Source organism: Thamnophis elegans, chromosome 3 (genome assembly GCF_009769535.1).
Source record: "Thamnophis elegans isolate rThaEle1 chromosome 3, rThaEle1.pri, whole genome shotgun sequence".
Classification (NCBI taxonomy): Eukaryota; Metazoa; Chordata; class Lepidosauria; order Squamata; family Colubridae; genus Thamnophis; species Thamnophis elegans.
Window position 1 is genome coordinate 109,267,142 of NC_045543.1, and position 11,926 is coordinate 109,279,067.

Here is an 11,926-nt window from a genome sequence, read left to right on the forward strand (position 1 = left end):
TGTTTTTTATGTGGATCACAATGCACATAAAAACAGGAAGATATTAGATCAAAGATTTAATCAAGACTGCATAGCTGCACTCTTTAGATATATCTTTTAAATACTCCCAATTATGTTAGGAGATTTAGGGTTTTTTTTAAACAAATAAGAAGTTCTGCTATTTGATTAGTGGTAATAGTATTTAACACAGGTAATCCTCAACTTACGACCATTTGTTTAATGACTATTCAAAGTTACAGCAGCATTGAAACAAGTGACTGACAACCGGTCCTCATAATTTTGACTACTGCAGCATTTCCATGGTCTAATGATAAAAATTCACATGCTTGACAATTGACATCTATTTAAGATGGTTGCAGTATCCTCAGGTCACATGATCACCATTTGTGACTTTCCTAGCTGGCTTCCAATAAGCAAAATCAATGGGGGAAAGCCACATTTGCTTAACAATCATGTTCACTTAATGGCCACAGTAATTCATTTAAGGACTGAAGCAAAAAAGGGTTATAGAATTGGGTGCAACTCACTTAACAACTGCTTTACTTAGTGATGGAAGTTCCAGTACTGATTGTAGTCATAATTTTAGGACTGCCTATTTTCTGTCCATCTCTTGTTGAATTCAGATTTCTGGTGAACAGTCCATAGTTCAGTATCTATATATAAATCATAGTGAATAGGGGTAAAACAGTCTACATTTATTTGTCCAGTCACATTTAAATTGCCATTCTACTGTGACATATTTTTATCTAGATTCAATCACAAGTACTATAGGCTAAAATTAAAGTGTTCCTCCTTTTCACATATTAAGGGGCAGCTTTGTTGTAAATCATTATCAATATGTTCTGCTACCTATAGTTTCTCATTAATGGTTCAGGGAACATTTTTTTTTAATCCAGAGGTGTTATACACTAAATAGGAATTAAAGAATATGTACAATTATCCTTTAAAATCCAACCAGTGCTAATATAAACTCTAAAGGTCTTCTGAAGGGCTAAGAATATATTTATGGTTGTACAATAATAGATCAATACAGTTTTCCAAATGCTGACATATTATTTGAAGACCAAAACTTCTTTGACTGCCATGAGAGAAGATTAGTGTGCAATTGTAATGTTAGATGTGGCCAATGTTCCCTCTAACTTTTTTTCAGTGTGTGTGGAAAAGTATAATGTTTGAGCGACACATTTTCATGCCTGAGCACCTGAATTTTTTTTCACAGATGTTTCACAGAGCAATTGATTTGTAGGATCCGAATTGGAATGGAGAAAAATGGTTTTGTGCATGCATGAGTGTGTGTGTGTGTGTGTGTGTGTGTGTGTGTGTGTTTGAGTGAGCGAGGGATCCAGTAAGGGAACTGTGCCTATTTAGAAAAGGTAAATTATTGCAAACATGATCAGTCGAAGATAAGTATGGGGACAGGCTGGGTGGTAGACAGAAAGTGATGAAATAAAAGAGTGGGAGAGAGGAAGAAAAAAGAGGGAAGAGAGACAGAAAGAGACAAAGAGAAGAGAGAAGGGAAAAGAAGAGAGAAAGTGACAGAAGAATGGAAAAGAAGAGAGAAAGAGAAGAGAGACAAAGAGAAAGAGGATGAGAGAGACAGAAAGAGACAAAGAGGAGAGAGAAGGGACAAGGAGAGAGAAAGTGAAGGAAGAATGGAAAAGAAGGAGAAAGAGAAGAGAGACAAAAAGAAAGTGGATGAGAGAGACAGAGAGAGAAGAGAAGAAGAGAAAAGAGTAAAAGAGAACATCTCATTTCAACCATGAGGTGCAAATATTCTCTTTGATTGGTAATTTTATTTGTCCATTTACTATCCAATACTCTCATTTCTCCTTACGTTCATCAAGAATTTATCACAATACCTTGAGAACAACTTTTTCAGCATAGCTTTACAGCTATTTAAAGTATATAGTAATTTTGGTCAGGTTTTCAGAACATTAGTCTATTTATAAGTTGCTAAGTGCAAAGAAACAGAATTCAGAAAGTTGGCTTCCCTTTTTGTAATTGCCTATTGTCTGCTTAATTTTCTACCTACATTTTTGATAATGATATTCATTGTTGACCCAAGAAGTCCATCATAGAAAGAAATCCTCCCTATGAACTTCGTTGGGTTTCCATGGAATGAAGTTTGATCTTTTTTTCAACCATATAGTAGCATATTATTTCTAAGGAGGATATAATCAAGATAGTCCATAATTGCCTGTTCTGACCCCCTCCTCCATCCAGTAATGAAAGCCGAGACAAGCTTAAATGGAATGTCCTTTAATAACAAGACCAGAATCTCGGTGGCTGAAAGCCAAGTAAACAAACAGATAAGGACCTTGGCAGTAAGTCTGACAAACCTTGGCAGCAATTCAAACAAATCTTGGCAGCAATCCAGCCTGCCAAGTTAGTTTCTCTTTAGTCAAAGTGTTGACTTCTGCAAGAAGGGCGTGAAACAAGCAGTCTTTTTTATAGTCTGGAGAGGAGCCTAATGACCATCAGCTTAGCGTAATTACCTCCTGTAATTACGTAATTGCTCCTGATGCCGAGTAGCTCTTCGATGGCATGCATCCAGGAACAACTCACTGTTGATTTCTGGATCACTCTCCCTTGCCTCCTCCCCATTGATCCAAGGCTCAGGTGCTACCTGGTGGCCAACCAGTCTCTCTGTGCCCTGCTCGGAGTCGGAACCCTGTCCAGGGTCCTCCACATCCTCCAGGACTGACTCATAGGGCCCCTTGCTGTTGGAGTCTGGTGGCAGCTCCAACGTCTCCTGCTGGGCCACAACAATTGCCTATCAATCTAACAGTATGGCGATTGACAATCTCTTTATATTTCAACTCTAACTCTTTCAGTCTTAAAGGTTTGGTGAGGAGAAATCCAAAAATTCTTTTAAAGAGGAAAAAAATGCTTGCACAATTGCATCCATGGAGACATGTATAATATACACAACACACAGAGAAACAAACTTAACGAAGTATTAAGTCAGCCCACCAACTAACTAACTCTCTCTCTCTCTCTCTCTCTCTCTCTCTCTCTCTCTCTCTCTCTCTCTCTCGATGGCTTGGCTCCCGCTTTCGATCTGCCGCCCAACGACCAAATGGAGAAGCAAAAAGGCAGGAGAGATGAAGCGGGAGCCAAGCCGGGTCATTCCTTCCAAGAGGCAACTTTCCCATCGAATGATTCACTGCCCTAGACTCGAGGAGACCCCCTGCAGATGTTTTTTCAGAGGGTTGGGTTTTTTAAAAAAATGTATGGCATAACAAAATGCAGCATAGTAAGTAAAATTCACAGTATATATGTGTGTGTGTGTGTGTGTGTGTGTGTGTGTGTGTGTGTGTGTGTATATATATATATATATATATATATATATATATATATATATATATATATATATATATATATAAATATAAATATAAATATAATGTATATCAAAATATAAAACACCAGAGCAATGAATTATTTTAAAAACACAGTAAAAGTGATTATAAATAAAATTAAATTATGTATGAGCAATTAAGTGGGGTGACTAAAATTGTGGCTGGATATCTAGATCATTTAGCTATTAGACAGCAATGCCCCCAAGGTGATGTTTTTCATGCAGGGATCCGGGACATTCTGAGGGGCAATTCCATCTCGATTTGATGTAAAGTTTGTGGTACATTCCTACAGTCACAGTTAGGATTATCAACCAGCCCCCATTTACATTTCCAGTATTGACACCTGTCATGGTTAGTTCGGGCCTACTTGAGTGCTATCCAGATTTTCTTTGGAAGATCGAAGCCAAAGGAGTGTTGTACTAGATCAGACACTAAGTTGCCCATTCTTGGCAGCATCCTATCTCATTATCAAAGTCTTCTCTGATTAATTGCCATCCCAAGTTTTTATTTTTTCCATGTTTTTTTAGGTGTTCTCTAGAAGTTAAGGACCAATCAAAAGTCATTCCTAAATACTTTAGATTATGGTTAAACTACAGCAGCTGGTTCCTAAATTCCATTTTTGGTGTATAGTTAGTTCGTCTGTTCCAGTGAAAACAGGCATCTCAGCTTTGCTGAAATTGGTTTTTAGCTTCCAGATTTCAATTAATGATTCAATGTAGACTAGCCTCCTTGTGAGGCACCCTGGGCAACATGATTCTGACACTCGTCTACACATTCAGACTGCTGGATCTTACAAGGATCTCCCAGGAAGAAGCAGCAGCATGAACACTGAAAATAAAAACAAAAAAAACCAGTGGATTGATGCAAAAACAGAAGTACATCATGCCTTGGCAACAGCCCCAGAAATGACTAAATAGTGGACAGTAAACAGTAGTAGTAGTTTCTATCAAGGTGATCTTATTGGTTCAGGTAATTCTAGGTGGAGAACATGATCCTGGTGATATCTAGGTGCAAACTGAATACATTTGTAGATTTAAACAGGCACTTTAAACTGACTCTAGAAATGAATCTTGATACAATTTAGGCTACAAGATAGGGTCCAAATAATCCTTTGAGGTACGCCAGGTCAGGAGATATATATTACAATATACTAGAATTCTGCATTAATATGGGGTATTCATTCTTCATTCATTCATATAAATAAATTATACCTCAAAGCATGTGACTCGGTATAAACAGAATTAAAAATATCATTAAAATATAAGTAGCTGAGCTAAAACAACCAACACCATCAACATAATAGCAATAGCTCTTAGACTTATATATCGCTTCACAGTGCTTTACAGCTCTCTCTAAGTGGTTTGCAGAGTCAGCATATTGCCCCAGCAATCTGAGTTTTCAAGATAATCAATATATCAACTATCCAACCCAGACAACAGGCTTGGCAACAAAATCAACTGAATGCTGTATTAACACAATCTTGAAAGCCTGGTAGCATTTTCTCTTTTCTGTGTCTTTATTTAGTTATTAAATGTATGTGCCATCCATCCACTGTTGAAGCAACACTCTTACATCAAAGAGAGTCAACACAGGGCAATATTAGTTTCTCACATTTAGTTTCTGGCCACATCTTCATTGTCATAGCCAAACTCTTCAATCCCCTTTTATAAATAATAATACATTTATTCCAAAATTTATTTATCTGTACTTCATCTGTGATGGCCCAGGAACATCTGCAGCTATATGAAGCATGACCTAATGTTTCTATAGCGGTTTTCCCTAGTTATGCCATAATCCATACTCTCTGCAAAGGAACAGTACTATTAAAAGGCATATTAAAGGTGATTTTCCTACCTCCAGAAAAGTCTTGATTGCAATAATTGTTAACCAGACTGTCTAGATTCCATGAAAGTTTATATGACAGTATGCAAGATGGCAAACAGGAAATCAGTATCCCCAGATGATTTGCTTTTGACACCAATTTGAACTAGCAAATGGATATAGAAACAATCAATTTTTCAGTTTCAGAAGATTCCCTTCTCTACAGCCCATCACAAATTTAAATATTCATTGATTCACTGCTGCCTCCAGTTATCCATGCAATCCAATCAAATATGCTTCTAAAAGGATTTTTGCATGGAAAGTATTCATCCACTCACAATGTTAAAATGCTCTTTTTAAAATGAATAAGCAGTTCAGAGTTAACTGCTGCATAGAGTCAAAGTTGTTTACAAACTTTTAGCAGCTTCAAACTTCACAGCAGGAGATAGAAAGGAAAATAGCTTATTTGATTTATGCCTACTCTTAAGGAGGTAGAAATAATGTAATTGCTGCTGTTAGATTGAGTGATAATATTCAGCCTGAAAGTAGAAATATTTCTGAGTTTTCTAAGAAGCACAAGTGTTAGACCGTAACCTCAATTTATACACTATATGCAGAAAGATTAGTTTTTAAGAATCTGAGAAATGTTTCAAATGGACCTATTGTTCAAACCACAATGTGATTCATACATGTAGTTCGAACAAACTGAAGACTAGTTCCCTTTTTGGTTTTGTGTTTTGGCACCTAAAACCTTGCCTTTGACCTTAACATCTCATAATTTTATTTAAGGGTGTTTTTATTTGCTTGTTTATTGTTGTTCAACAATAAATCTTTCTATAAAAAGTTTAAAAATAGTTTGCTCACTAAAAATAGATAGCACATTGGTGCCTGCTATCTTGAAGAATGTACTTTCCATGATTATGCATTAAAGAGTATTTACTTACAATATTGGTTTAGGAAACTCAGAGTTTCAATTCATTTAACTTTATAGAACATGCCTTTCCAAAAGAAAGCAATATTTGCATATTTTGTAGTTTAGTTTAAGCTACGTCTAAATGGAAACAGAAAAGGGAAACTATGTAGATGAAGCAGCCATGTTTATTCCTGCAATATTGCCATCGCTTTTCTTCATCACTAGTTCAGGTAATGGAAAATGTAATTCAAGTCAATACTGCCTGTAGTTAGGAAAAGTTGTCGTCGTCATCATCATCATCATCATCATCATCATCACAAACAACAATAACAAAGCTCACTACTCAGAATGATAACTTTGAAATTTGAAAGTGCTCTACAATATTTTTTCCCCATCTGAGCTCATCATTTGGGCATAAAATGGTTGTCTCTCATTATTATCTGTACCAGTAGTGAAATTCAATTTTTTTTGCTACCAATTCTGTGGGCATGGCTTGGCGGGCATGGCAAAGGAAGGATACTGCAAAATCCCCATTCCCTCCCCACTCTGGGCCACCTAGAGGTGGTATTTGCCAGTTCTCCGAACTACTCAAAATTTCTGCTACTGGTTCTCCAGAACCTGCTGAATTTCATCCCTGATCCATACTGTATGGATCTCTATGCATGAACCTATAAAATAAAGCTGACTAACAATGGCAGAGTTTACCATCCTTCAGGAAGCTGACACAGGATATTGGTTGATTGGAAAGCAAAAACTAAAAGCTTTTCCATTAAAATGCATTTGGAATACTACAACAAATTGAATCCTTTACTGATTAGCTAGCAACACCACTAAGATTTTCTATTGTTAGGCTATGTTGCTGCAAAAGTGGCTAAATTGTTTAAAGTTGTGTTGCATAAAAAAAGCTTGGTAATCATTGCCTTATCTATTTCCTTGTGTATCAGAATGGTGGTATTGGTGGAAAGAACTGCAATAGACCACATAAGAGTTTTGACTGTTCTGTCGAACAAACATCTATTTGCTTAGAGGGGCTTTGTTCCTGTTAATGGAGGCAGGGGTAGGGGGGAGAAATATGTGTTGTTTTGAAACAGAGAAGATAGAAAAGATACCCGTTAATGTCTAGCTGACTAATGAGAGAAATCCTTGTTTGGCTTTAATTGGTCAGTAAATCCTCCAGATCCATGAAGAAGTAAATATGCCAATTCTACTAAGGCTTTAGTAATCTTAGAGGATAGTCAAGTCAGGTTGTGCTTTGTCTTCATTGTAAATTTGCATTTAGTTAAATGGAAGATGATCATCTAGAAATATCCTAAACTGATAAGTATAAATAAAATGGAATAAAAGAAAACCTTGGGATCCTTCAACAAAATTACTCCAAACTTGACATGGTAATTGTTAAGCCAATTCATAAGTGAGTTAGCTGTTTCATATCTGAATCATTGAGATAAGAGTATTTGTCTGTCTGTCTGTCTGCCTGCCTGCCTGCCTGCCTGCCTGCTTACCTACCTACCTACCTGTGGTGGGTTCCGGATCCCATTGCAACCAGTACGGTGCAACGGGACTGGAGGTCTACCACATGCACGCGCGCCTGCATACTTACCACTCGTGATGCTCAGCAATACTCCAGCTGCTCGGCAGAGCATTGCACAGGAGCCATACACTCCGTACGTGTGCACAGAAGCCCCAATTGGCTCAAATACAGGTAAGGACAGCGGATGGGCAAGTGGGCCCTCCGGAGCACCATACCATAACAGTTCCTGGTGCTCCGGCTGTACTGGTCGTATCCCACCACTGCTACCCACTTACCTACCTACCTACCTCTTAGTAATTAGAATTCAGTGTTGGACACTGACTGTGAAATACATGTCTAATTAGAAATAAGTCTATGGCTGCTTGTGTAGGCAAGTGCAATGCTGACCGGATCTAGTTAAAACTGAACTAGCAAGGAAGATTGTGATTATTACATGTTTATATGGATATACATATAATTCAAGGCTGCAGACAATATTCCTGCCTCCTGTTTTCCTCACAACAAAAATCCTGTAATGTGGATGGGCTGTGGATGGGGCTGACAGCGAGTAACTGGCTTAAAGTCACCCAGTCAGTTTTCATGAATAAGGGAGGCCTCAAACTCACAGGTTCTTAGTGTCTTACAAATGACCACAAACCTTTCCTCTTCATATAAAACGAACAAAACATCATTTTCAAAAAGGGAAGTGGTGAACCACATTTGAAAATACGTACTTTTAACTATCCGAAGTGCTCTATAGGTATACCACTTCCCTTTTTATTATAAAAAAGCATCTTTAAGTACAAAAGTTGTCATTTTCCAGAGTATAGTCAGATGTCTGAAATCCCACTGTTCACATGATTCCAAATCTAGTAATCAATAGAGGTTTTCATTACAGGTGTTGCCATGCATATACTTCCAGTTTTAGAAATACAAAAGGCATACTAAATTATTGCTCCAGCAATGCTCAAAGCACGTGAGAGATTAACAGTTCCGGAGGCAGGCTGGTATCTCAGCTCCATGTCAACACATAAATACAATAGTCTTGTGTTCTTTATGAATAAGATAACCAAAAGTTTGGTAGAAAATCAAAGTAAGTCCTCTTTTATGGGAGCTAAATGGTGAGTTTGACATAATAGGTTGCTAAAATAGAAATTACTATTAATGCAAATAATTTTTATAATTCATACACTTGGGTTCCATATAGTGCTATTCAGAATACAGACTAGAATAATCTGTAACTGATAAAGACATGAAGCTTATGTAGAGTAGAATTAAGTAACACCAATTCTTAGAATTCTTAAAGTGAGTTATTAGAAGCATTTCAAAATGCTGTTATTACTGTATAAGGCACTAGGCAGTTTAGAATCCAAATATTTAAAATTCTGTAGCAGCAAAATTAGCCTGGGACCGATTTGCATCAAATCTGTTGCTATGGTGTACCATTTGATTATCTGGAATAGGTTTTTTTCAATGACAGAGCGCCCGTCATGGAACTCTCCTCAGAAAAGTATGGCTGACACTATTTCGATTTAGTTACAGACTGAAAATGTAATTGGTCATGATCACATGAGCATTTGCAACTAGTAATAGGATGCCTTTTTATTGCTTTGTTTATTGTAATTATTCAATACTCTGCCATAATACTTCAATATTCTAGGAAGTGTAAATTAGAGATATATTAATATCAAATTACTAGTCACTCAACTCCAATGTTTGGAGTTGTTTAAAATATTGTTAATATCCAACTGGGATATATGGTGATTTTATACCAGCTATAAATAAAATTATATAAAGTGATAGCAGAAAAAAATGCTTCCAACATGGTTCTATATAAAGAAAATAAACTGATAAATTTCTACATCCTTCCTATTGAAATCTGTTTCTTGGTGAAAAGCACTTTATTAGTGCAATATGGAAATGTGCAGTTATTTTTATAGTTTTATTGTATATTTACAATTTAAATAATAAAAATAAAACTAAAAAAAGAATTAAAAGAAAAAAATAGTACAGAAAAAAGAGAATATTGAAAGTATAAAAAATTATACTTTATAACAAGTATAAATAATTTTAGTTACATATCAACCTAAAATACAACAAATGTGTTTTAATTTATCATACAAATGTAGTGAACTACAATTTTTTTTCCTGCAGAAGTAATTTTGAGAGCTAAATCTTTGTTTTAAACTTTTAAACTGCATCTGGCTTTCACAGGTGTAGAGAGTTGTATTCAAAAGTTTAGAAACCTTCATCAAGTTGTATATTTTTAAGAAACCTAAAAAGCAGAACTTAAACCACAACTGCTCTCAGCAAATTTGATTTCTACAGATGTTTCTATATGTATCGATACAAAGCACATTGCTTCAAAATGTACTTTCGCCCATAGTCCGGTAGAGACTCTGGTTGCTGCTTGGCACTCGGCAGCATCGGAGGCCCTCGACCGGATTGCGCCACTACGGCCCCTTCGAGGCGGCGGATCCCGGAGACCTCCTTGGTTTACCGAGGAACTCCGGGAGATGAAGCGCCGGAGGAGATGCCTAGAGCACCGATGGAGGTCCGATAAGTCCGAATCGAACCGAGCAATGGTAACCACCAGCACCAAGGAATACACCAGGGCACTTAGGGCAGCGAAAAGATCTCACATAGCCACCTTGGTTGCGTCCGCTGAGTCCCGCCCAGCCACCCTGTTTAGGATAACCCGCTCCCTACTAAATAAGAGGGAAGCGGGGGAACCCTTGCAGGGTAGAGCTGAGGATTATGCCCAATTCTTAGCGGACAAAATTGCTCGGTTTCGGTCGGACTTGGACTCCATCCCTGCAGTTCCAGCCGAGGCACAAGAGGATCAAGTAGACCATCTCTGGGTTGAGTTTCAGGATGTTGCCCCCGGGGATGTGGACAAGGCCATGAGGGCTGTAAGTGCCTCCACCTGTGTACTGGACCCGTGTCCCTCATGGCTGGTTACTAACAGCAGTGGGGTGACAAGAGGCTGGATCCAGGCGGTTGTTACCGCCTCTCTTCGGGAGGGGAACTTCCCCGCCGCACTGAAAGCGGCGGTGGTGAGACCCCTCCTAAAGAAGCCATCTCTGGATCCAGCTGTTCTTAATAACTATCGCCCAGTCTCCAACCTTCCCTTCCTTGGGAAGGTTGTTGAGAAGGTGGTGGCCTTCCAGCTCCAGCGGTCCTTGGAGGAAGCAAACTATCTCGACCCCTTCCAGTCAGGCTTCAGACCCGGTTACAGCACAGAAACCGCTTTGGTCGCATTGACCGATGATCTTTGGAGAGCCAGAGATGGAGGACATCCCTCCATCCTGGTTCTCTTTGACCTCTCAGCGGCGTTCGATACCATCGACCATGGTATCCTTCTGCAACGACTGCGGGAGGTGGGAGTGGGAGGCACCGTGTTGCGGTGGTTCTCCTACCTCTCGGACAGGTCGCAGTCGGTGTTAGTGGGGGGGCAGAGATCGTCCCCTAGGCCCCTAACATATGGGGTGCCTCAGGGTTCGGTCTTATCCCCCCTACTATTCAACATCTACATGAAACCGCTGGGAGAGATCATCCGAAGGCACGGGATAAGATACCATCAATATGCGGACGATACCCAGCTGTATCTGTCCGCCCCGTGCCAACTCAATGAAGCGGCAGACGTGATGAACCGAGGCCTTGAGGCCGTTATGGACTGGATGAGGGCTAACAAGCTTGTACTCAACCCAGAAAAGACCGAGTGGCTGTTGTGCTTCCCTCCCAAAGATTCGACCAATATTCCATCACTCAGGCTGGGGGGTCAAATTTTACACCCCTCAGAGAGGGTTCGCAACTTGGGAGTCCTCCTGGATCCACAGCTATCTTTTGACCACCACCTGATGGCTGTGACCAGGGGGGCATCCGCCCAGGTTCGCCTGGTGCGCCAGTTGCGACCCTACCTGAATCGGGAGGCTCTCACAACAGTCACTCGGGCCCTTGTGACCTCTAGGCTGGAATACTGCAATGTGCTCTACATGGGGCTGCCCTTGAAGAGCATCCGGCGACTTCAGCTAGTCCAGAACGCGGCCGCGCGAGTGATTGTGGGTGCACCTCGGTTCACCCACATAACACCTATCCTCCGCGAGCTGCGCTGGCTACCTGTCGATCTCCGGATGCGCTTCAAGGTGCTACTAGTCACCCATAAAGCCCTGCATGGTAGTGGATCTGCGTACTTGAGAGACCGCCTTCTGCCAATCACCTCCCTGCGACCAATTAGATCTCATAGATTGGGCCTCCTCCGAATTCCATCGGCCAGCCAGTGCCGGCTGGCAACCACAAGGAGGAGGGCCTTCTCAGTAGTAG